This window comes from Acinonyx jubatus, chromosome C1 (assembly GCF_027475565.1).
Source record: "Acinonyx jubatus isolate Ajub_Pintada_27869175 chromosome C1, VMU_Ajub_asm_v1.0, whole genome shotgun sequence".
Lineage (NCBI taxonomy): Eukaryota > Metazoa > Chordata > Mammalia > Carnivora > Felidae > Acinonyx > Acinonyx jubatus.
This window is the reverse complement of record NC_069381.1, coordinates 45,203,797-45,230,367: the sequence shown is the minus strand read 5'-3', so window position 1 is coordinate 45,230,367 and position 26,571 is coordinate 45,203,797. Positions and strand designations below refer to the sequence as shown.

General features: G+C 41.2%; 1 long non-coding RNA gene across 2 annotated transcripts in view; it reads left to right on the top strand.

Annotated features, from left to right (window-relative positions):
- The window catches only part of LOC128313876 (uncharacterized), a 33,772-nt gene extending 7,831 nt beyond the window's left edge, over positions 1 to 25,941 (top strand). The window contains exons 2-3 of one of the 2 annotated variants that reach the window (XR_008294912.1): positions 9,628 to 9,732; positions 24,209 to 25,941. This is a non-coding gene — a long non-coding RNA (uncharacterized LOC128313876). Of the gene's footprint in view, positions 1 to 1,888; positions 5,253 to 9,627; positions 9,733 to 24,208 lie in introns of those variants that run through there. The other variant, XR_008294913.1, reaches the window with a different exon arrangement.
- Positions 25,942 to 26,571: the final 630 nt, after the last annotated feature.

The following is a 26,571-nucleotide window of genomic DNA, read 5'->3' as shown; positions in this document are numbered from 1 at the left end:
AAGGATTCGTACAGTAAGTAGTCAACCAGAAGAATGGGAACCTCAGGGGACAGGTCCAGACAGTAAATTCAAGTTTCAAAACCATCAGTTTATATACCCTGGGACTGGCGATCCCTTGGGAAATCAATATAAAGAGCAAAAGGAAGAGATTCTTGCACTGAGGTAGGTCAGACTTAGAGAACTATAAAAGGAAGAGGAGTTAGGGGAAAAAAAAAAGATACTAAGAAGGAATATCCACTAAGGTAGGAAGAAGTTTAAGAAAGTATTATCAACTGTTTCAAGACCCTATTGGCAGCCTTGCCTAATGCTACCAAGAGGTTAAGCAAGTTGGAGTTGAAGAGTTGACTATTGGATTTGATCATGGACTTGATAGTGGTATGATGATGGTGGTGTGAATGGAGTGAGTTGAGGAGAAAATTGAAGCGAAGACCTAGGAGAAGACGATTCCCTCCAATTCTCAGCTACGAAAGGGAGCAGAGAAATTTATGAAGTTTGCTTTGCAGGGGGTAGTAGCAATTGGGGAATGTGGAGACAAGAGGGAATGGTTTAGGATGAGGAAAAATGCCACATGCTTGCGTGCTGATTGGTATGAACCCGTAGAAGCAGGGGGGGGGAATGATGGTGTAAGACAGAATGAATACCCGTGGAACGTTTAGCAGTGAATCCTGATTCGACAGTCCTGCAGGACCTCTCATACCTGGACTTATACTCTAATGGAAATCATATACACTTTAATAGATTGCAAAAATGGTGCAAGAAGGGGTAGGACAAAATCATGGATAGAAGTGCCTGAAGAGTAAGGAACCGTAGGTTAGAAGGCTCTTGTATTTGACCAGGGGAAAAAAGGTTAAGGACTCGAACCACTGGCAGTTCCCACAGGGAAGGAGAGGAAAGGGTGGATTCGAGTCATATTGAAGAGGAAGAATGAATAGGATTTAGTGACTGCTTATTTATGAATTAGGAGAGAAATGGAACAATTTTGGATGACCTCTAAGTGGATGAATCTTCCTTAAACAATTCTTAGCCTATCGCTTTCTTCCTTAAAAATGTTCCAAGATGGCTCCCTCTCTCTCTGCCCTTTCCTCACTCTCTGTCTCTGTCTCTCTCTCTCTCTCTCAAAAATAAATAAACATAAAAAAATTTTTAAAAAGGGGTGCCTGGGTGGCTCAGTCGGTTAAGCGTCTGACTTCGGCTCAGGTCATGATCTCGCGGTTTGTGAGTTCGAGCCCCACGCCAGGCTCTGTGCTGACAGCTCAGGGCCTGGAGCCTGCTTTGGACTCTGTGTCTCCCTCTCTCTCTGCCCCTCCCCTGCTCTCACTCTGTCTCTCTGTCTCTGTCTCTCAACAATAAACATAAAAAAATATTTTTAAAAAATGTTCAAAGACAGGGCACCCGCGGGGCTCAGTCGACTAAGCATCCAACTCTTGATTTCAGCTCTGGTCATGATCTAATGGCTGGGGGATTGAGCCCTGCGTTGGGTTCCATGCTGAGCTATGGAGCCTGCTTAATATTCTCTCTCTCTCTCTCTCTCTCTCTCTCTCTCTCTCTCTCTCTCTCTCTCTTTCCTGCTCGTGCACTCTCTGTCTCAATTTTTTTAAAAAATTAAAATTGAATAAATACATAAAATAAAAACGTGCAAAGACTTTACATTGCCTAATGATTAATGTTTAAAGCTCCATAGTCTGGAATTCATGGACCCCTGAAATCTGCTGTTTTGGCATGCCCAGTACCTTTCTTAGAGATTTCGTTGGAACTCAAGGACTTAGTGAATTCTACTTTGAAAAGTACTCGTCTAAAGAGTAAAATTCAAACTCTTTCAGTCTGCATTCAAGGGCCTCTCTAATCTCCTTACTAATCGCATTTCTTTTCTCATCTTTCTTACCTGTAGGTCTTTTCCATTCTGTGTACACATGAAGCTATAGCAGACAAGTTCCTTGTTCTCATTGTCTAGAACTCCTTTAGCCGTTGGTACTCTTGATCACGGTCTGCCTAACAAATACCTCCACGGGTTTCAAAATTCGCCTCCTCGGTCCCGCCGTTCTGCAACGTCCCAGATACAGTTGACCACGCTGTCTTTAATAATGTCGTGTGCTTTATACAATTAAATCCCTCATTGTACTTACCTATTTATAGGTCTCGTTCACTGTTTGACTATTAATCCCTTGAGGGCAAGCTGTATACACAGTACATGGTAACGGTACTTAATATATGTTGATACATGTACTTAATACATGTCAGTGGAGTGAATGAGTAACAAATGAAATCTCACTTCAGGCATAATGTTATCTGGATTCACCTCTCCCCTCCCAGGCAGCCCTAAAGGGTTCTTCCTGTTTACTCCTGTAAGGTCCTGTATCACTTCTGTTCTAGCACCATACTGTGCTCTAATGTCGTATTTTGCTCTATAGCATTGTTTCTTCTGCCTCTTTTGGTGCTTATATCCCTTCCCTGCAGTGTTCAAGTGCAAGGATTTTATCCTGTTAATCTCTGTATCCCAATCACCTAGGTTCTTAATATATGCTTTAAAAATGTATTGTTTAATGGGGTGCCTGGGTGGCGCAGTCGGTTGAGCATCCGACTTCAGCTCAGGTCATGATCTCACAGTTTGTGAGTTCGAGCCCCGCATCAGGCTCTGTGCTGACAGCTCGGAGCCTGGAGCCTACTTCGGATTCTGTGTCTCCCTCTCTCTCTACCCCTCCCCTGCTCATACTCTTGTCTCTCTCTCTCAAAAATGAATAAACTTAAAAAATTTTTTAAAAATAAAATAAAAATGTATTGTTTAATAATTAAAGAGCTATCTTGCCTTTTAAAGTCTTATATCACATAATCATGCCCATGTTTTTCCACCTTCACTAAGGATTCTCTAATGACTCTGGGCTAGAACTCCCCCAGAATCTTTCGCTCAGTGTTCTATTGACCTGTACCTGTATCTCTTTTGTGTAATTACCACTTTCTAGGACAGTAATTGGTACAGAGTGACTACAAAAGCCTAAGAACAAGAAAAATCTTATTCTTCATTATATTCCCATACAGCTGTAATTCTCTTCTTTTTTTATACTTGAATAGCACACTAGTTCCTAGAGCCCTTGTCATAATTCTACCCTTCCCATGGGAGAGAGCTGTAAAAACAATGCTTCTGAATCTGATATGATTTATTTTGTTAAAATAAGCAATCATAAACTACTGCATTTATACTATTATTGATAACTAGTTATGCCAATCTCTTGTCTCCCCAGAAGGCTTTCTTTGAATGTTTGATGAATGAATAAAAGAAGGAAGGAATACTATTTCCATTACCAACTTCAGAGGGATTTCAGACTTTGCTTTTTGTCCAAAATTAGTCTGCTCATTTTATCTATCACTGCTTAGAGCCAAAAATAATTTATTTGTATGGGCTAGAGGAAGTTAGTATTGTCCTTTATAAGCCAAATTTGAAATAAAATAATAGTTTCACTTAAAAGAAATACGCTTCTTTTTTCCAGGCCATACTAACCTTGGAAACAAATAGAAATGTTTACAGGAACTGAGTTTTCCCTGAGGTGTTAGTATGGTCTGACCTCTCTATTCTCTGTGTAACCCAAGTAACTGCTACTCTTTCCCATTTCCCATGTTCCCCAGCACTTGCTTTTCCATCTGGCGCCCACTGCTGCTTTCTTGATCCCCAAAATTGAGGAGGAGGGATTTTTTTTTCCTCCCAGTGACTACAACTCTTTAACAATTGAAAAGGTGATCTTGGGGGTGCCTGGGTGGCTCAGTCGGTTAAGCGGTTAAGCGGTTAAGCGTCTGACTCTTGATTTCAGCTCAGGTCATTTAATTTCAGCTCAGGTCATGATCTCACAGTTGGTGAGTTGGAGCCCCACATCGGGCTTTGCACTGACAGTACACGGAGCCTGCTTGGGATTCTCTCCTCTCTTTCTGCCCCTTCCCCCTCTCACACATGCACGGGCTCTCTCTCAAAATAAATAAACTTTAAAAAGTTAAAAAAAAAAGTGAAAGGCGATTTTGTTCTTTTGGTTTAGACCCCATTATACAACGCAGAACTTGAAACAAATGTCTCAGGAGGACTGAGCACCAGGAGGAAGTTATCATGCACGCTCAGCCCCAACCCGTTATCCCTGCAAACCATAGTAGCCCAGCCCTGGAGCACCTGTCTCTCTGCTCCTTCTACCTGCGTGGGTAATTCTCCCCTTCTCAGGGAACACCTTCCACTTTTTCAAAGACTGGAGGCAGCTTTTATTTCCCCCCACTTTGTTTTTCCTCTTTGTGTAATCATCCAAGTGCCCCAGAAAGCTGCTCCTGATGCTGGGAGAAAGGGAGAAGGCATGTAGGGAGGACGTCTCTGTGCAAAGTTGACACTTGGGTTCCCTTGCCAGAATTTAGAAAGTGAGCATGTGGTTGGCATCCCTACCGTGATCCTGCTCTCATACACTTTCCTGATTTGATCCTCTTGATATCTCACATAGATCATGTAACAAAGTGTGTGGAATGTCAGGCTTACTTGGCTGCAGACAGAGATTAGGGATATGCTAAAAATCATAATGCATAATGAGAAACTTATCACAGCATCTCTCATGAGTTTTTCCAGGGGAAAAAAAAAAGAATTCAAAGCAATCTTCAACTATATTCCTGGAAATAAATAGGTCTTTAAATTTTTCCTCAGGAGGAAAAAAAAGAAACCACCTTAAGTATCATCCTCTATTTTTTAAAATGTATATTTCCAGCCTTTTATAATCTTTTTCAAGTCTTGTTTTGGGAACAACAAAGAAAAAAGTAAAAATAAATTTGAAGGCATTCTTTTTGTTTTGCTTTAAATCTGATTCTAATTCTCTTTAATAAAACTTACAACCATTTTTTTTTTTAGATTCAAGTTAGTTAACATACAGTGCAGTATTGGGTTTCAGTAGAATTTAGTGATTTATCATTTACACGCAACACCCAATGATCATCCCAACAAGTGCCCTCCTTATCGCCCATCACCTATTTAACCCATCCCCCCACCTGCCTCCCCTCTAGCAACTCTCAGTTTGCTCTCTGTATTTAAGAGTCTCTTGTGGTTTGCCTTCCTGTTTTTATCTTATTTTATTTTTCCTTCTCTTCCCCTATATTCATGTTTTGTTTCTTAAATTCTGTATATGAGTGAAGTCATATGTTATTTGTCTTTCTCTGACTTATGTCACTTAGCATAATAAACTCTAGTTCCATCCATGTTGTTGCAAATGGCAACATTTCATTCTTTTTGATTGCCTAGTAATATTCCCTTGTGTATGGATGTGTAGACCACATCTTTATCCATTCATCAGTTGATGGACTTTTGGGCTCTTTGCATAATTTGGCTGCTGTACAATCATTTTTAATGTAGCTTTTTTTCAGGTAACTGTTATCAGGTCTATTGTAAAGGTGAATCATTGGAGGAATTCTTTTGGTAAGCTAAATGCTAATCTTTCAGAATGTCATTCAAGCCTCAAGAATTTTCTAGTGCCTACCATGCTACATACAAAAGAAGTAACCCGTGAACAATGCCCTGAAGCTCACCTTCTCAAGAAGACTTGTACTAATGAGACAATTTGTTTTTTCCATGTTTATTTATTTATTTTGAGAGAGAGAGAGTGGGGGAGGGCAGAATGAGAGGGAGAAAGAGAATCACAAGCAGGCTTCGTGCTGTCAGTGCAGAGCCTATCTCGGGGCTCAATCCCACAAACTGTGAGATCATGACCTGAGCTGAAATCAAGAGGCAAATGCTTAACCAGCCGAGCCCCTCAGGTGCCCCACCATGAAACAATTTAAAAGTAAGTCATTATTTTTTGACTTATTCCTTTTTAACCCATGAATTAAAATGGCACCTCTTATTTTTTTCCGCCAAACTCTCTTTAGTTGCATAGGAAAGAAATCACTGGACTTTTGTTACTTTTCATTGCCTGTGACATAAATACTCTCAGAAACATGGGGTTGTAAAAAAACAGTCTGATTATACACTCTTCCTGCCCTTTTCTTTACTCCCTCACTCAAAAATCTAATGTATCTTTATGATGCCTAGAGAGAAAACGCTGAATCAAGTGGTGATAGCTTAAAATAACCTGGGGGGCACGTGGGTGGCTCAGTCAAAGGTCCAACTCTTGATTTTGGCTCACGTCATGATCTCACGGTTTGTGGGTTTGAGTCTGGTGTGGGTCTCTGTGCTGACAGCATGGAGCCTGCTTGGGATTCTCTGTCTCCCTCTCTCTCTCTGCCCCTCCCTTTCCTCTCACACAAAAATCAATAAATACACATTAAAAAAAAAATAACCTGAAGGCAAGGAAGATTTTTTTAGAGAGATAATGAATCAAAACTGTCTTTGATAAGTCCCATATTTCTAAGTACCAGCACTGACTATGTTTCTTGAATCCAAAACTTGGCCTCAGCCCTGAATTCGTGCTGCAAAGACTTTCCGCATTAGTTGTAAAGACACCTGTCTGTGGTTAACTCTCACCAGTTGTTCCATACTTTGCCTCTTTTGCCTCTGTAACCACTTTGTTGGTTAAGTCTGCTCTGCATTTTTTAATGTTTATTTATTTTTGAGAGAGACAGAGACAGGCTCCAGGCTCTGAGCTGTCAGCACAGAGCCTGACGCGGGGCTCGAACTCACGCGCTGTGAGATTATAGACCTGAGCGGAAGTCGGCTGCTCAACTGACTGAGCCACCCAGGCACCCCAAGTCTGCTCTGCATTTTTATATTTACCTGTTTTTCTACGACTGCTACATCCCAAGTCTGACAGTCTTAACAACATCCTGCTCCTCCCCCATCAGGGCAAAATTTATTCTACAAAATATGGATGCACCCTAGCAAACTCTAGGCTTTCCCCTTAAAAAAGGTTGCCTTGTTAACGAATAAACTGGGAACTCTGGCAAGTTTCTCATCACACCAAGTAACCCCCAGCTTTGTCACCCACCAGAGTTTAGCAACATTGAAAAGGAATTGTTTTTTCCTCCTCTTCAGGAAAGAGGGTGTCATAAACACTTATTCTTGAACTTCTTTTAAAGAGTCACAAGCCTCTTGAGAGGTACAGATGAGGAAATGTTTGGATTGGTAGTAGAAGGAATGAACAGCTTTTATAAATTGGAGAAATGAATTCTTAGTTTGGTTAAAAGTACATTCTACACCTTATTTCCTGTTCAATAAATGGAACATTTTCATGGAAATAAGCCAAAGGTTTTATGAATAGCTCCTTACTTTTTCTCATCTGTTAGGAACATTTTTCAAACGTACATTAAAAAATAAATCCCTACAAGAATTTTATGTTCTCACTCATTTGCTGCTGGGAGCTTTATGTCATAGCTTCGTGTCATTAAGTCTTAGCTGAATTTGTATCTGATAGAATCCTTAGCATAGAGTCAAGCATCAGATAAAAACAGCTTGATCTTATTATATTCCAAATATTTCTCAGCATTAAGCCAAGAATTTTCAGATTTCGGGTGTTAACTATTTTGAATCACTTTACTATTTCTGCCCTGATATGTGTGAGTTTCTAAATGAAAATCTTCTGAATATTCATTACAAATCTGAGATTTCATGAAGTTGTGATTTTTGGATAATTCATTTAGTCTTTTTTTTTTAAATTTTTTTTAACGTTTATTTATTTTTGAGACAGAGAGAGACAGAGCGTGAACAGGGGAGGAGCAGAGAGAGGGAGACACAGAATCCGAAGCAGGCTCCAGGCTCTGAGCTGTCAGCACAGAGCCCGACGTGGGGCTCGAACTCACGGACCGTGAGATCATGACCTGAGCCGAAGTCTGACGCTTAACTGACTGAGCCACCCAGGCGCCCCTCATTTAGTCTTTAAATTGTCATCACATGGGGTGCCTGGGTGGCTCAGGTGGTTAAGCGGCCAACTTTGGATCAGGTCATGATCTCACAGTCCGTGAGTTCGGGCCCCGCGTCGGGCTCTGTGCTGACAGCTCAGAGCCTGGAGCCTGTTTCAGATTCTGTGTCTCCCTCTCTCTGCTCCTCCCCCGTTCACGCTCTGTCTCTCTCTGTCTCGAAAAATAAATAAATTTAAAATAAAATAAAATAAAATAAAAAATTGTCATCACATTTTTACCTATAAGAAAAAAAGAAGCCAAGGTGACTTGTACTAAGAAATCACACCCATTCGCGTCCTCAAAAGTTTTGTCAGGAACAATTAAGTTTCCCGCAGGAAGAGGATATGCATACGTAAAAAAAAAAAAAAAAAAAAAAAAAAAAAAAAACACGAGCAAATTCTGTTTCCTTTTGTGTAGCAACATAAAAATAATACTGTCTACTCTTGTCACATACTTCATCTCTCTAATATCAGCTACAGAATTGGAAAGTCATGGTTTGGAGAAGCAGGGGGAATTGCAGAGATGGTATCTCTCCATTATTTGTGAATAACTCGCAAAGATGCAATTTCATATGAACTTCATTTAAAAATACTTCATGACTTCAGTGTGAGGTTTACATCAGGAAAATATACAACTGAGCCAAGTGAGTCTAACAATAATTTTATAGAAGTCAAAAGGTTTATTTTATGTGCTGAATGGTAATAGAAACCAGTTTGCATTCTACTGTTTCCATTTTCATATTTTTTTTCGAATTGTCATCACTTTCTCATTCCTGTATATTGTTGTCTGCTGTTTACTGTGAAGGGACTGCATTATACAACCTATTTGAAATCTTTTTAACTGTGTTGTTATGGTGATAGACCTCCTGACAGGCTCATAACTACATAATGTGACTCTCTGAAGGTTTTCCCAGTAAACAAATCATAAAAGAAAGAAATGTGGAAAGAAGTCGGTTCAAGAACCGATTTTTATCGATAGTATAGTAAATGAATAGTGAATACCCTAAAGATATTTGGTAAACGTATACAATCTGTTTGTACAGATTTCTCTCTCTCTCTCTCTCTCTCTCTCTCTCACACACACACACACACACACACACACACACACACGCACAGATGTTCATGTGCACACAGCTTATCTGCAGGAAAATACTTGAGGTATATTAAACGAAGCATGCTTAACTTATTTTATTTAAAATAAAATCACCTCACCGAGAGAAGGAAAAGTGAGAAGTCCCACATAGGAAACAGGGGAGAGAAAAATAACTACATTAATTCTCCCATGATTTTAGAATTGAAAAAGATTAAGAACAACATATTCTGGTTTCTGTGTGCATGGATTCATTTAGTCATTCAAAAGACATTTATTAAGTGCTTTTTTGATGCCAGGGCTTTGACTAGGCCTTGGGTATGCAAAGATAATACGTACTGCTTCTGTCTTCAGAAATGAATGATCAGAAGGCATAATAATATGTAAAATGATAGAGATAAGCACAGGTGCTACGGAAGCCCCAGAAAGAAATTGATATGTTTTGTTCTGTACTTTCTTAGATTTAATTAATGTATCAGATCGCTTTCTCTAAACTACTAGTCTGGCTTCCAAACAATCACGTCCTTTGTAAGTGGTTTTCCAACGAAATACTAAAATGTTACTTAAATCTGAAAGGATATTTTAGAATTTAACTCGTTTTTGTAACTCAGGGGTATGACTTGGCTCTTTAATCTGCAGTCAAGACAGATGATACTACTTTACGTTTAACCCCCAATTTTTCCTCCCCCACCTCCCGTGTAGGAGAGGCATATACTTCCCCACCACATTGATGAGGGGCTTGGCCATGTGACTTGCTTTGACCAATGGAATGTGAGCAGATGTGACATACACCCCATCCTTGAACAGGTACTAACATGCTTGCATGGTTTGCTCTGTCCTCTTAAGCTTCTGATCTCTGCCAAAAGAATACCCTTTCTCGGATAGTCCTGAGCCGAAAAAAAAAAAAAAACATATAGAGCCCATCAAAGCTGTAGGCGATGCTCAGAGGCCTGTGAGCATGAAATAAATCTATATTAATGTAAGCCACTGGAGTGTTAGGGTCGCCTGGTACTATAGCAAAAAAGAATTAACTTTTTGATCATAGCGTGCTTGTGAGAAAAACCATAAGCAATATAAACAAAAGGGGGGACTTTGAAGTGACTTTCAAAACAAAGAAGCAAATGTTACACATCGATTGTCAAATATGTGCCATGTGTCACTCTTAACACAATGTCTGCCTTTTTGTACCAAAATGCGTGCAAAGGATGCAAATACTTGCCATACGATAGCCTACAGGTATGCCTGCGTGCCTCTGTGTTTGTATTAATAATTAATAATAATGTATCTGTCATGATTCCCCTTTTATTATAAAATTGAAAAGAAATCATTTTCACAATAAAATCCATTGCCACCAATCTAATTCAGTAAAGAAAATGACATGATGAAGACGAGTTTTGTCCTAATGAAATAGGACTTTAGGCTTATGAAATGCTTCAGTTTTCACTCTCCACTAATGGCCACGGGAAGCAAAATAAAGGAAAGAAACTGCGTTGTAGGATTGTAACTGTGTTTTGTGTAACTATACACCCAGATGCATATGGTAATAGAAATAATAATACCAAACATTAGTATTTTCTCATTTATTGGAGGGTTCTAGTTTGACCACTGAGAAAGATTTCTTGTTCAATACTGTGCATTAGTAGTAGCTCTCAAAATTTTAAAGTCCTCTGTGACTAACACTCATCTTGTTTATATTTCTGCTCTGCAGTATTTGCATATTATAGTTATTTGACTATCTGAAAGCAACCTCCCTGTTCCAAAATTCATTCTAATGTTGAAGATTTGTATGTGTGAATGGAGAGAATGTACACGTATAAAACATAACGACACTATGCCATTTCCAGCGTGACTTTTTTTATAAACTCTAAAATCATGCAAAAAAGCATATTTTTATAAATTGAGAAATGTTTTATAAGCACCAGCGGGATATAAACTTTCTTCGCAAAAACACGTGTTGGCTCGTTCCAGAGCTATCTACTATTATTCATCGAAATGAAAGTTATTTTTACAGTTGATTTTTAGAGCAGTTTTTCATTGTACCCTGCAGATATATTAATGTGTTTTTATCATTTGACATATTATTATAAATAAATCATTTTATCTTAAACCTATGGTGTTTCTCCCATGCTTATATTAAGAGGAAGTGGGGGACTAGTGTGAATCAAAAGAAGTATCTGTAATAGTCCCTCCAGGAGTCCCTGTAGATTTTTGCCAGCTTGAGACTGATTTTTTTAGGGGGGGGGAAGAAATACAATAATCTAAAATATAAACAAAAATGTTTCCCCAAAGTTCTTTGAATCGAAAGAGAAAATATGTTGGGGATGCACCATATAAATTTACTAGAATCCCTTTGCCTATTCCATGTGAACCCACAGCCAAAAAAATGAAGCTTATGGTTGCACAGCTGGAGACTTATTACTTCTTCATTTAATAAAAATAAAACCACGGGTGATTGTGTACCAGTTGGTCTGAATTTGTGCATGTAGCAAATAGGTAATGAATTACTTCCTCCATTGTCTCTAGGTGCTGAATAGATGCATTTATCATGAACCTGTCATATACTGAATGTAGGAGACTGGATATTAAGGCTGAAAATAATATTTTGAAAGGGCGTTTTGCCTATTCATTCCTTGATTTGTTCCTTTGTCCTTCTCTTCATTTATTTATTCATTCACTTAACAGTAAATATTTATTGAGCGCTTCCTGTGAAGTAGGCGCTGTGCGAAGTTCTGGGAATACAGCGGTAAATAAATAAACACAGGAGGAGCTCAAAAGACAATTCCAGATCCTTCTCAGATTCACTCATCCTTTTATTCACGTTTATTTCCAACACATAGTAGAACGAATAGAGTCAAACAAACATGGATTTAATTTGCACTTAACAGCAGGGTGATCTCGGGCAAGTTGTTTAAATTCTCAGAGCCTCAGCTTTCATACCTGCTGTTTACCTTGAAGAATGACAGAGTGGATTACAAACATAACAGATAAAACTGCTTGACATTTTATTTTCTCCTACCCCACGCCAAAGCTCACCTGTTCCCCACATGTTAGGCCCTAGGGATACAAGATGGATAGGACGCATTTCCTAAGCACTGTGCTTAGTTGGAGCTAATACAGAGAACTATCAAATGTGGTCCTCGTCTCCTGGAAAATTAAATAACAATGAGCACCATTTAATATATACCAACCATTGTCCTAAGTACTATTAGATGGATAAACTCACTCTTCTTCATACCAACCTATGAGATAGGAATTATGCACATCCTGTCTTTTTTTTTTTTTAACTTTATTTCTTCTGGGAGAGAGAGACAGGAGGACAAGGACAGGGAGAAAGAGATAGAGAGAGAGAGAGAGAGAGAGAGAGAGAGAGAGAGAGAAGAATCCCAAGCAGGCTTTGTGCTGTCAGTGCAAAGCCCCACGAAGGGCTCGAACTCACCAACCGTGAGATCATGACCTGAGCCAAAACCAAGAGTCAGACACTTAACCTTAATCGACTGAGCCCAGGGCCCCTACATCCTGTTTTCTGTGAGGAAGCAAGGGAAAATTAGGCCACTTGGCCATAGTAACACAACTAGTGAGTAGCAAGGTGGAATTCAATCCCAAGCAGCCTGTCTCTGGAATCTGTGTTCTTAGCCACTGCCTCTTTTTTCCTTTTTAATTTATTTTTTTATTCTTTAGTTTACATCCAAGTTAGTTAGCATATAGTGCTATAATGATTTCAGGAGTAGATTCCAGTGATTCATCCCCTACATGTAACACCCAGTGCTATCCCAACAAGTGTCCTCCCTAATGCCCCTTAACCATTTAGCCCATGGCCCAACCCACAACCCCTCCAGCAACCCTCAGGTTGTTCTCTGTATTTAAGAGTCTCTTATGTTTTCTCCCCCTCCCTGTTTTTATATTATTTTTGGTTCCCTTCCCTTAAGTTCAGCTGTTTTGTATCTTAAAGTCCTCTTATGAGTGAAGTCATATGATAGTTGTCTTTCTCTGACCAATTTTGCTTAGCATAATACCTTCTAGTTCCAACCACTTAGTTGCAAATGGCAAGATTCCATTCTTTTTGATTGCTGAATAATACTCCATTGTATATATATACCACATCTTCTTTATCCATTCATCCGTCGATGGACATTTGGGCTCTTTCCAAAGGGTTGTAGGGTAGTTCTATTTTTTAATTTTTTGAGGAACCTCCATCCTGTTTTCCAGAGTCTTAGCCACTCCTTCTTGAAGGGAGGTTACTAATACAAAACAATATTTGGTAAACATCTTATGAGTGGTCTAAGCCGTAAGTGAATGAGGGGAGAGAAATCCGGGCAAAGGGTCAAGATCTTTAAAAATTGATAACACTTTAGTAGAGAGAACAGTGGATAATGATAAGAGATATTATTGGGGTTTCAAGAAGATTTTATTTTATCTCTCTAGAAAAATGATTCTTCCATACGTGTAACACAAATCTATTATGCTGGGTATGAGCCATTCTATGTAGTGGAAATGAAAACCATATTTAAAAAATAATTATAACTTTGCATTGCTTCTGATTTATAAAAGTAATATGTGCTAACATAGAAAACTAGCAAAATGGTAAAATATAAAGAAAAACACTTTAAAAATCACTCCTGGTTTCACCAACTGAAAAGATAATTGCTTTAATTTTAGGAACATTCCCTTGGATTCTCTTTTCTGTGCATATTGTATTAAATGTATTTTTACATAAAAATGGGCAATACACTTATATGCAGTTTCAGACCTGTTCTTTTCACTGAATATTTTATCCTGAGCAACAAATACTATTTTTTTATGGATGTCCCAACAGTGCCTACCCTCCTTGCCTGTTTTACCATCTCTGTAACACCTACCTCCCTTGACGCGCTGCAATGTCAAATGTTACTTCTTTATTTTGTTCACCTGTTGTTCCTCCCCTCCCCACCCCCTACACACATTCAAGAAAGTAATCTCCATGAGAGCAAAAATATGTTTATTCTGTTCTCTACTGTGTCACCAGTGCCTAAAGGAGGCTTGGCACACAGTGGGTATGCTATTTATTGAATAAATAATGTCCAAGAGGAAGGGATAATAGCGCCATCACAGGAGAGAATTCCTGGATTTAAAACTCAGTCAGATAATGTGACTATGAAAACACATATTCATGCAGTATACATAGTCAATTATTCTTACCTCTTATGTCATTTCTGGTTATTTGGGGTTACACACACAGGTACAATGAATTAGATGGTTCTGGCTTGCATGCAATTTTTTTTCACGTAAGGAGTTCTTCTCAGAATTCTTCTTTTTTTTCCAGAGTTTTCTCTTACATCATCTTTTTTATCCTGTCTTTGCATTGTGCCTCGTGCGTTCCTGATAATCCTAGTTCCCACCTCCTTCTAATTTGGGGTTTGTTTTCAGTGACCATCTGCAATATGTCACGGATATGTATTTTCTCTTTGAATTTGATTTCACTTTGATTGATGGTCTGTCTGTTGGTGCGTTCGGTTAGGCAGGTCTTGTAATGCATGCATAGACCTTCCATTAAAATTAGCCAGTTGCCTGAATTTCCTAGGCGTCTGATGGTCAGACACGGGCCTGCCTATATGAACTCCCATCTTCCTATCTAATTAAAACCGAATCATCATATATGTTTATATTCAGTATTTCTCTGATTTTTATATTTATATATTTTATATTTATATTTATATATATAATATATAAATAAATATATATAATATATAAATAAATATATATATATAATATATAAATAAATATATATTTATATATGTATATAAATATATATTTATATATATTTATATATTTATATATTATATTTATATTTCTCTGATTTTTATCAGTAATGTTTGTTTTCTCTCATTTTTATGCATGTACACAACAAGTACATATAACACTACCACCTTAAACTCAACTCAATGCTAGAAAAATTATTTAGATGAGATAATGTATATGAAAGTGCTTGGTAAGCTTTCAAGCTCTTTACAAACACTATCCCGATGCAAACACCATTCACTCACAGCATCTCTGACCTTATAGCATGTCACATATTCACACCATTCTCTGTGCAAAAATCTTTCCTATGCTCGAAGGCCACTAGCAAATCCTCATTCCAATTTCTAGGCTGAATCGCCCAGTTTATTTATAATTTCTTCCTATAATCTTTCCTCAAACGCTTCATGGTCTTTGTGCTTTGTGACTTCTCTATCGTTTCTTCTATCGACTTCTCTATCATTTACTCTATCTTTGTTAGCATGACCATCTGACAAGTGAACCTCACTGTGAAACGCAGCTCTGTGAAAATATTTAATAAATTGTGTCCTATCATACATACACTAACTTAAATAACTTGCTACTCACTTAAACACCCTCTGCAGAGGGAAGTTAGGAAAGCACTTACATTTATGGAGTACCAAATCCCCTGCTCATGTCTAGCGTGACCTTGCTATCCAGCTTCTCTAAGCCCTGGTTCCCTCATCTATAAGGTAGGGGCTCACCATCAACCCCTCCAGCACTGGTTTTCAAAGGTTGGGGTGCTGGAGCACATTTGAAAATGTGCAAGTGTTTTCAGTCCTCACAAGGGCTGGAGGGAGGCAGGTGGGGGACGGGGACATAAATATCCCCAAATGCCAGGGAGTAGTCCCCCATAACTAGAAATTGCCCTGCCACAAAACGTCTGTAGGGCTGCCCCTGAGGACCAGATAAAGCAACTCCTTACAAACGTCCCTCTGAGATGGACACTGGATGGCAGGACAGTGAAGCGTTCTGATTAAGGGTGGGGGAGGTCAGCATTCAAAATCCATGAGATTCTTCTGCCCTGTTGAAATAATTTTAACATCATTTCCTGTGTAAGTGTGCCCAAAGCAAATCTGAACTTCTCCTGCTATGTACAAAGCATCTTAAAATCTCAGATCAGCCTACCACCCAGGTTAGAGGACTTCTATTAATGACTTTAAAAACAGCTGGTTCAGGGGCGCCTGGGTGGCTCAGTCGGTTGAGTGTCCCTCTTCGGCTCAGGTCATGATCTCACAGCTCGTGAGTTCGAGCCCCGCGGCAGGCTCTGTGCTGACAGCTCAGAGCCTGGAGCCTGCTTCAGCTTCTGTGTCTCCCTCTCTCTCTGCCCCTAACCCACTAGCATTCGTCTCTGTCTCTCTCAAAAATAAATAAGCATTAAAAAAAAACAAAAACGAAAACAAAAATCAGCTAGTTCATTTCCATCGTTGTCTGGATTTCTAAAGCGTTACTTGACTTGAGTCAAATCAGTAAGCCATATTGTGAAGTGTAAGTAATATGAGATACTTCTTTGGACGTTTCTACCTCTTAGTCCAGCTCGTTAGGCATAGATGGGCAGGCCAGCTCTGTATGAGCTCTGACAAAGTTCACACAGGCCAAAGGTGAAAGCACGTCACCTCCAGCCCTGCCTCCCATCCCGGCACATCCCTACTAGGGGTCCACATGCACCCGGACAGATGCAACCTAGAAGCGCAGGGGGTGAAACTACGATCTCATAGATCACAGCCAATGGATAAAATCTTCCTCCTTTCTACCCCCTTCCCTGCCAAGTGGGAAGTCCTGACAAACAGCATGTCCGAATTCTTAAGAGCCTAGTCTTTGAATCCAGCAATCAATAGCACTTTGCAGCAACTGGTATATACCATCGGCACTTGGGCTTTCTCACCTTCCCTGCTTGGCTCTCTTAGCCCTTCACACTCCTTCCCTGGGATTGTACTCCTTAATAAAATAAGAGCACACACACCCTCTGCTTCAGGCTCTGCCTTGGGGAGATCCAGACTAAGACATAAGGGGAGAATTGAACCCATCATCTGGTTAATTCAGACCAAACTCTTGCAGAGATCAATTTGGATTAATTTACAAGTCAGGATGTTAAATACAGGAGAATGGTAATGCCAACTGACAAGTTAAAATGAGCTGTCCACATTGGGCAACCGTCATACCACATTCCTCTTAAAAGCTCGCTTTCAAATTCTCGGGTGTCTGCTTCGTAGACGCTCTAGCCTCAAACTTCTATCCCCATCACTATCGCCTTCATCTGACAACCTCCCTTCGCATTTAATTGGGAAAATAGACACCATCAGATGGGCACTCTTGGGTCATCTTATCACTAGGTCAATAAGCCCATCTGCACCTGCCCTCCTCTCCTTTCCTCCTATTCCATCTGGTGGAGTGTCTCTTCTCCTATGGCCAGCCAATTCCTCAGTATGGATCTGATTGCCCCTGGCCTTCTCAGGGCCTTGATTCCTCACTCCCCTCCTTCTTGTGGCCATAACCCCTCTTCCTCTATTCCCGTCTGCGTTCACTGTACTTTTCCCACCTTTAAAAGACCTCCCTTTACTGCATCCAGGCCTCCAGCTATTTCTACACTTCTGTACTTGCTTTCCCAGTCAAACTTCGCTGAAGCAAAACAAAGGCTGTCTCAATTTTCTTACCTTCTTTTTTTTTTTTTAACATTTGTTCATTTTTTTGAGAGAGAGAAAGAGAGAGAACAAGTAGGGGAGGGGCAGAGAGAGAGGGAGACAGAGGATGTGAAGCGGGCTCTGTGCTGACAGCAGTGAACCGGAGGCGGGTCTCGAACTCACAAACTTCGAGATCATGACCTGAGCTGAGGGGATGCTCAACTGACTGAGCCACCCAGGTGCCCTGCCACTCTCTTACCTTCTATTCTCTCCTCGACAAACTGTAGTGAGGCTTCCACTTGCACAGGCAGTGACCTTATAGAAGTTACTAAGGGCTCTGTTGCTCAGTCTAACGATCGTATTTTTTTGTGGCTTCATTAAACCCAACCTCAAGCAGCAATCAACACAACCAAGCATTCTCTTCTTTAACTATTCCTTCTCTGGCTTCCTTTTAATGCCCACAACGTGCTGCTGTTTCTTGATTATACATTTGTGTGCTGCTCTTCCTCTTTCTGGCAGTGAATGTCACCGGACCTTAAGACTTTATCTAGTCCTGTCCCCTCCTCATTACAATACTGGGACATTCTCATATAGACCTGTGATTCCAAATTATGTCATTAGCAGATGACTCAGAAACGTACGTCATCAACCAGTCCTTCCCACTGAATTTTATTTCCCACTTAGTGCTTACTATCTTATCTTAGAATTTCAAATGAACCTCTGGCAGCATTTACTGCCCACGGGTCCCATCCTGTTTAGCATAAAGTAGGGAATCCTTTTTTTTTTTAATAATAAAAAAATATTTTTAATCTAGTTTACATGGTCCCATCCTGTTTAGCATAAAGTAGGGAATCCTTTTTTTTTTTAAATAATAAAAAAATATTTTTAATCTAGTCTACATACCTTGCATGTTCTGGCTCCTATCTCTCCAGTTTATTTTCTTTTCCTCTTTGTACTTCTAATTTATTAGCTTTCTTTCAGTTCCTACTCTTAGGAAATGCTTTCCCTGCCACAGTACCTTAGGATATGCTTTTGCTCTGCCTAGAAAGCCCTTTCTCTAGTCAATGTCTGTTCAGTCTCCAGGTACATGTGCCTCAACATACCCATGATACGATGTGTAAGACAGCATGTCCAAGGAGGTCACAAGAGTTTGAATTAAAGCCATGGATTTTGGGATTAGAAGTCAGAACCTGGGGCGCCTGGGTGGCTCAGTCAGTCGAGCATCCCTCTCTTGGTTTTGACTCAGGTCATAAGCTCATAGTTCGTGGGTTCAAGCCCAACATTGGGATCTGTGCTGGCAGCGTGGAGCCTGCTTGGGATTCTTTCTCTCTCTCCCTCTCTCTCTGTCTCTCTCTGCCCTTCCCCTGCTCGCACTCTGTCTCTCTCTTTCAAAAATAAATAAACGTTAAAAAAATTACAAAAATAAAAATATCTAGCAAATACATATTATTTGCTCTTTGACTTAGCAGCCCCACTTCTCAGGCTCCCTCCTAAAGGTGAAGTGACAATGAAACACTGAAAACAAGTCACAAGTCTCAATGGGGGATTCGATGAACAAGCTATAACACCTTCATATAATAGAGTATGAAGCAGATGTACAAAAAGGAATAAAATTGTCTATATATTACAATAGAGTTATCTTTAGAATATATTAAGTGTAAACAGCGAGGAGGAGACAGCATACGTAGAACGTTATCATTTATCCAGGAAAGGGAGGAGAAGATTCAAATATATAAGCTAGTTTGCTTGTATTTAAAAAAAGTCAAACCACAGATCCTTTGACTTACCAGATCCTTTGAGTTACCAGTAAGGGGAGGACTGTAATGCAGACCTGCCGAAGTCAGAATCAGCCTGATGAGGAGCTCTGGAGCAAAGACTAAGAGTCCTGGTTGGGTCTTGGTGGCCATACACCGATTCCATCTGTTTGAGCTGCATTAATACACTGTCATAGACGAGGGGGCTTAAACAGACATTTATTTTCTCATAGTTCCAGAGGCTGAGGAGTCCAAGATCAAAGTTAGATGGGGTTCATTTCCTTGTAAGAACTCCTTCCTGGCTTGCAAATAGCTGCCTTCTCTCTGTGTCCTCATGTGGGCTTTCCTCCATGTTCATGAGGACAAAGAGAGAGGTCTCTCTCTTCCTCTTCTATAAGGCCACTAATCACATGACCAGGGCCCCATGGTCATGACCTGATCTAACCCTAATTAACGTCAAAGTCCCCATCTCCAAATACCGCCTGTCTTAGGCTGTTCTGGCTGCTATAACAAAATGCCACAGACATATCACAGCACCATCACCTTAGGGGTTAGGTCTTCAATATATAAATTAGTGAGAGGGGGACACAAACACTCAGTCCGTAACATATCTCCATTGTGCTTAGTCATTGGCTTGGGTTGCCTAAGAAGAGTAAGGTTTCAGTTAAACCAAAGTGTATCCTGAAGGCACTGAAATGGAAGCTGTCAAATGACTTCAATCTTTGCAACTGTAGCTGTTCTCTCTTGAAGGGAGAGCTAAGCGGTACATCTCTGTGGCCACTGCTGTCCACTTCCGCCCTGGGAGTATCTCCCGCAGGGTTCTTTGCGGCGGGGGTGGGGGTGGGGTTGAGATACTTGATTATGCAATGTACTTGTGCCCTTCGGTTCTGTTTACGTTTGACCCCCGGTGTAACACTTTCATCTTAGGATGGATTGTTACTGAGACTGTCCAACTTTATAACCCGGTGGGTCTATCAGGGCTCCGAGGTCATTATGGGCAGTTCTGAATGCCTGGTCACTTAGTACCCTATGGTCATCGTTCTAATCTATCAGGACCCAGCAGCATACCAGGAGCAGTATTCCAGAAAGCGTATAATTCTTCGCTGTGGATCAGGGTCTTTGCCCTAGAAGCCCGAGGGCCTGCATGGTGACCCCTTCACTAGAGCTTGTCACAGACTCTATGCTACAATGTCCCCACCGCTGACAGTTCCAGCACCATAGCATCTGCCAAATTACATGGCCCAAGTGGAATAGCTGTTTGTACCACTGCCTGGATCAGCTGCAGAGTCCGTCCCTATTCTAGACCCCGTGCAAAGCTGACAAATTTTCACGATGGACGCCGGTAGAAGGGCAGTATTTCTAGATGCGGCATTTATTGCCTTCAGAACCCAAAGAAGCCTACCAGACCTTGTGCTTTCCTGTTTATGGAAACATGCAAGATGCCTCAATTTGTCTTTTGCTTTGGAGGAGACCTTCTGGGATCCTCCTGACCACTGGGGTTTTAAGAACTTCACTGAAATGGCAGGTCCCTGAATTACCCGAGGATGTATGGTCCACCTGCTGGAGTACATGCACGTACTTTATCAAGGCTTCCAGCGTGCTAGCCAATTCTTGCTCACCCTGTCAAATCAGAGTGATGTCGTCACTGTAATGAATGAATGTGATGTTTTGTGGGACATCTGGAAAGTTCAGATCTCTTCGGACTGTGTTAATGTCAGATAGCAGAAGAGTTAACATAGCACAATGGCAAAACCGTGAACGTGTATAGTTCTCCACTTCATAGGGACCGATTCTGGTCCTTTTTCTTGATCAGGATAGAAAAGAATTCATCTTTCATATTAATGGCCAGATACCATGTACCTAAGGCCATAATTGATCTGCTGTAGTTAAGATACCATGGTTAGCATATTAGCTGCAATTGGGGATGTTACTTGGTTGGGCCTGCAGTGGCCTACTGTTGTTCTCCAGAATCTAGCATTTGGTTTCTGCAGAGGCAAGACTGGCTGGTCACATGGGGACAAGGTGGTGGCCACCATCACTGCATCCTTGAGATATGTAAGGCTGATACCAATCCATTCCATCCTCCCTGGGATACAATGCTGTTTCTACCTTGATTAGGGATGAGGATGGGGCAGTTTCAGAGGTTTTTACTTGACCTACTATCGTATTTCTTATCTCCACAAGCCAAGCGTTACTTCAAATGCCAAGTAATTCGGTCTCCATGATATATTCAAGAATTGGGGAAATAACCACAGGGTCAGTGCACAGACATAGTATATTGATTTTAAGCTATCATGTGGCCATGGATCCACTTAATTCCTGGTTCACTTTTGCATCCACTTGGCAGAAGGTTATAATGACACCTGGTTTCTAGGTATCTGTATTAGTCAAGGTTTTTCAGGGAAACAAAATCAAAAGTGTGTGTGTGTGTGTGTGTGTTGCGTAAAGAAAGAGATTTTAAGGAACTGGTTCATGTGATTATAGGGACAGGCATATCTGCAAGGAAGGCTGGCAGTGTGGAGACCCAGGGAAGAGTTGATATGATAGCTTAAGTCCAGAGGCAGTCTGGATGCAGAATTCCTTTTCCCTAAAGAGGACCTCGGTCTTCATTCTTTTTTTTTTTTTTTTTAACGTTTATTTATTTTTGAGACAGAGAGAGACAGAGCATGCACGGGGGAGGGTCAGAGAGAGAGGGAGACACAGAATCTGAAACAGGTTCCAGGCTCTGAGCGGTCAGCACAGAGCCGGACGCGGGGCTCGAACTCACGGACTGTGAGATCATGACCTGAGCCGAAGTCGGACGCTCAACCGACTGAGCCACCCAGGTGCCTCATTCTTAACCCCTTCGACCGATTGGATGATTCCCACTCGGAATGATGGCGAGTAATCTGCTTTACTCAAAGTCTATTAATTTTAAGTGTTAGCCACACCTGAAAAATACCTACACTGCAACATCTAGTCTGATATTATGACAAACATCTGGGCATCAGAGCCTAGCCAAGTTGACACATAAAATTAACCATCGTGCTATCAATATCAAATAGCAGAACCTGTTCCAATAATTTTCCAAAGGTATTGGTATTTCTCTCTCCCCAGTGTATAGTCATCCAAGCAAACAGCCGTTCATCCTTTGGGAAAGAACAAAGAGAATTTGAGTATTTTGCTGTGGTACTTCAGGGTCCTTCTTCCTGGAGACAAACGACTTCGTTATTCACTCGTGTCCTAATTATCAATTGATTACCTCTCAGCTCCAAATTTACACGTCAGTGCATACTCTATGATAATGGATGAAATGTTTTTAAGGATTTATCCTTTGCAGTGAGCAAAATGCTAAACTTTCTCGGTGGCGGGTGCTAGAAGAATACAAGAAGAAGGAAGGAGCTTTTTCCACTCATTCTGGCTGCTGTGCTGTCAGTCAGTGACACGGTCAGTGGTGCCGATCCAGCCTTGCTCCCAGAATACACAGCCCAGCCTAGCCTGATAATCTTCCCATGGCCCTCTCAATACAGATACCGTGCCCTCCAAGGCTCTTGCCTGCACCAGCACCTCCTTCTGCTGGCCTCTACCTCTCCCCCAGAGGGAGAGGACGCCAGGTTTGGTATCCCTGACAATGGTGTGACCTTCCTGACATAGACACTGTGCTCTCCAGGCATCCCATTTGTGCCGGCCACTGTGGCCAACCTTCCCCCACAGTGATTCTCTCCCTGCTTGCCCGGAAACTAACCAGCTCTGGCCTAGGAAAGCCAGCAGACTTCCCTGTCATTTAATGGGTTGCAACCATACCTTTGCCATCAAGATCTGAACCCCAGCCTTCAGAGAACTCCCTCCATAGAAGTCTGTCCTTCCTGGGTATTTTTCCCTCAGCCCTAGAGTACCCTTACATCTTATACTTACTCTTTGATCATAGCCTAATTATTCTTACTCTTGAACCTGCCCTTTTAAAATCATGGTGTGGTTGCTGTCTCTCGATTGGACCCAGACTGCTACACACTGGGAATGGCTCCAGAGAGTTAGGATTTGGGAATCAGATGGGTCATCCCCTGGTCTTGAGTGCAGCGCTGAACCCATTGCTAACGGGAAGCGGGATGCTAGTAACTCAGTGCATGTGATGGCATCGCGAGTAATCACACTGTCGTGGATTGTGATGGAGTGCCAGATGAAGCAAGTGCCTTAGAAACTTAAGTGGCTACGGCGTTTGGCCATTATGACAGTCCGTAAGGACTGTGGTAGAGTCCACAGATGGACCCTTTTGAAAGCACTTCAGAACTTACGGGAAAAAAAATTTAAAAAGACGCACTGAAGCCCAGTAACGTGTAGCTCCCTTATGGAAGTAGCTTTCTCCTGTACCCTGTGCATGTCCACTGGTTGTGGCTTGTCAGTGACCCCAAGGGCTGCTTCCTGCTTGCCCAATGACTGTGGACCATCTCTGATCTGGGATGTTGGAGAATTTTTCACCACCCAGTGGACTGCAACTCTACTGTCTCCAGTGAGGTCTAAAGTCCTGTACACGTTTGTCCTGCCTTGGTTACTCTCCCTCAGCCCCAAGATCTATTTGTATCTTACAGTGACTCTTTTATCATAGCTTGATCATTCTTTGCGCTGAACTTCCCTTGTTTAAATCACAGTGTAGCGGCGCCCGGGTGGCTCAATCAGGTAAGCATCTGACTTCAGCTCAGGTCATGATCTCACAGTGGGTGAGTCTGAGCCCTCCGTCGGGCTCTGTGCCGGCAGCTCCGAGCCTGGAGCCCGCTTGGGATTCTGTGTCTCCCTCTCTCTCTGCCCCTCCCCTGCTCGTGCTCTGTCTCTCCCTCTCTCTTGCAAAAATAAATAAACATTTAAAAAAATTTAATTTAAAACATCACAGTGTAGTTTCTGTCTTCTGACTGGGCCTGTACTGAAATGGACTCCAGGTTTGGTATCTGGCACAGGTCCAGAAACTGAGCGAGGGATGGTGAACTTTTATTAAGACAGCTTTCTGCAGCCGTCTGTTTATCCCATTCTTGCTTTCTTTTGGCTGGAGACATAAACCAGCACAGAGTTTCCCTCCCCCCCCCCCCGCCCCGCCCCTTCTATTTTGTCCTGAGGGACACTGTGTTCTACTAATAATCTCTACAGCCCTGCAGGTCACATTCTCTTGGATGCCACATCAACTTTGTCCATCATTACAATCATCGTGAACCATTGTGAAGCATTGGTCGTTAAGCACTACCACATGTCTTCGTCCCCTGCCATCGATGAGCCAAGTTCTCCTACCTCCCCTACTGTCAGACGGGAGCCACCGCTAAACTTCTTCGTGATGCCAATGCTTCTCTCACTGGCATAAACCTGATGGCCTTGGCAAATTGCATGACTTATGGAACCTCGTGGGACAAAACCCTCCGGTGGGTTCTTCAGCCTCCCGTGGTATATCTACTCAAGTGCGCCCATTGCCTGAGCTTTTTATTCTTCCTGTTCACCATACGCTACAGACTCCAGCATTTCAACTTAGCTCAGCATAAACCATTGCTTTCTTCGGCCTCCCTTGCATTGGGTTTGTACTGTCACCTGAGTTTCTTGGAAGGATGCTAAACCCAGTATCTCAAGAGAGTTACCCCAACTCAAGAAACTCTACCACGTTCAGTCTTATGTGCCAGGCCCTTTGAGAAAATTTCACAAGATCCAGTGCTCAGGTACCCTTGGTTCCGTGTGGAAAATGCCGACTAACTCTCGCGGCTCTTGTGGAGTACCCTGTCCTCCCTCATCAGGCTAAACATGGACCTGGCTGTCACTCCACATACCTATTAACTTTGCAGTTTGGGCCCAGTTGCACTGTTGAAGAGAGGTAGGTCATCTTTGCAGGCTCTGAGGATTTATATAAGTCTGTGGTGCATAAATCTTCAAGAAATACGCAGATGTCCTTATCCTGTGTGTCGAGATTCCTGGGCTTCCCAAGCAGGGCCCTGACATTGGCATAATAGACCTTCTTGGGTTATATATTCAATTGTCTTTGAAGCTAGGAACTCTATTTAATTCTGAGTTTGGTTTTTAGCTTCTTCTGCCTCTCACTACAAGAGAAAAGGGGCCTGTAGGATACCAAAGAGGCTCTCTGGGCATCGTAGTTCATTTTCTATTGTTAATTGCTCTCAGCTTTTCATTATCGTCTGTAAGACAGAGGATCTGTAAGATACAATTTCATAGCAAATAGCCAATTCCAGTGTCCTTGTATTTGTGGCCTCCCAATCCCAGGCTTCAGACCAGTTTTACATACATTACAGGGGGAAGTAGTTTAGACTCTATCACCCTTCCTCCTGTCTAAATGCCCTCAATTGATCTAGAGGTCTGATGACAAAGTCTCTGAAGAATTTAGACAGCCTTGCAGGCTTTTTAAGGCAAAGGTTTTTATTGGCTTCCATGAGTGCTCAGTCTTGTGTTTTTGCCTTTCACTCTTTCTCTTTCGGTGTACGTATTTGCCTGATATAGAATAATAAACTTCTTTTCCTCATTTGTCTACAAATTTTAGAAATTTGAGCATTTCAGTTAGTTACCAAACATGAAGCATTAATCTTCCATAACAGAATGTGGTTTATAAGGAGTAATCTTATTCTGTCACTGAATTATAAGAGTTGCCATGGATGGAGCAGTTTATTTAAGTGTACGTTCTGTTCCAGAACACTACAAAGCAGACCTAACTCTCTTATTTTACAGATCAGGAAACTCAAGGACAAGGAGCTGAGGTAACTGTCCATGATCACACACACTAGTAAGCAGTATAGCCTATCTGACTCCACACTCACAATATCAAATTTGCTCAACTGAGTCTTTTAGGCAGACATCCCAGATTAAAAATTCAGAGACATGCCCCTTAAGGGTTAAGAAAATTTCCACAGACATTAGCCCTACTATTTTCTCCTGTGTTTCTTTCCCTATTTTAAGAGAGGGTATCTATTCCAAATCCTGGAACCTGAATAACTACTAACTATTCTAGGAGAATGACCTAGAAAGAATGCTCAAGGGCATGCATAAACTTTTATGTGTGATTACCTTGGAGCGGTTATCTCCACTCCAACCCACAGTTTAGGGTATCAGACAAAATACTTTGCCCAGATTCAACTACAAAATAATGCCTTCTTTATTATTATCATACCAACTGCGTAAAAAAAAAATGGAAAAACTGACTTTAAATAATATCATAAAGAAAGGAAGCCTTTTTATTTTGCTAAGGATAAATAGGCTTATCATTCTTGTAAGAGATTGAGGGACAACAAAGTTCCTTTATGTAACCTTTTCTTCTTGTTACTATGGGACTATCAGCTTAAGCCCCAAATTGACTCATGTGTCTTAATTCTTTCCTACTTGAAGATGATTTTACTCCATGAAATTAGGGATGACCTTCCTTCCTTCCTTCCTTCCTTCCTTCCTTCCTTCCTTCCTTCCTTCCTCTTCTTCTCTCTCCCTTCAGTGACCTCATAGGTGGGTATAAAATCAAAAGAACTATCACA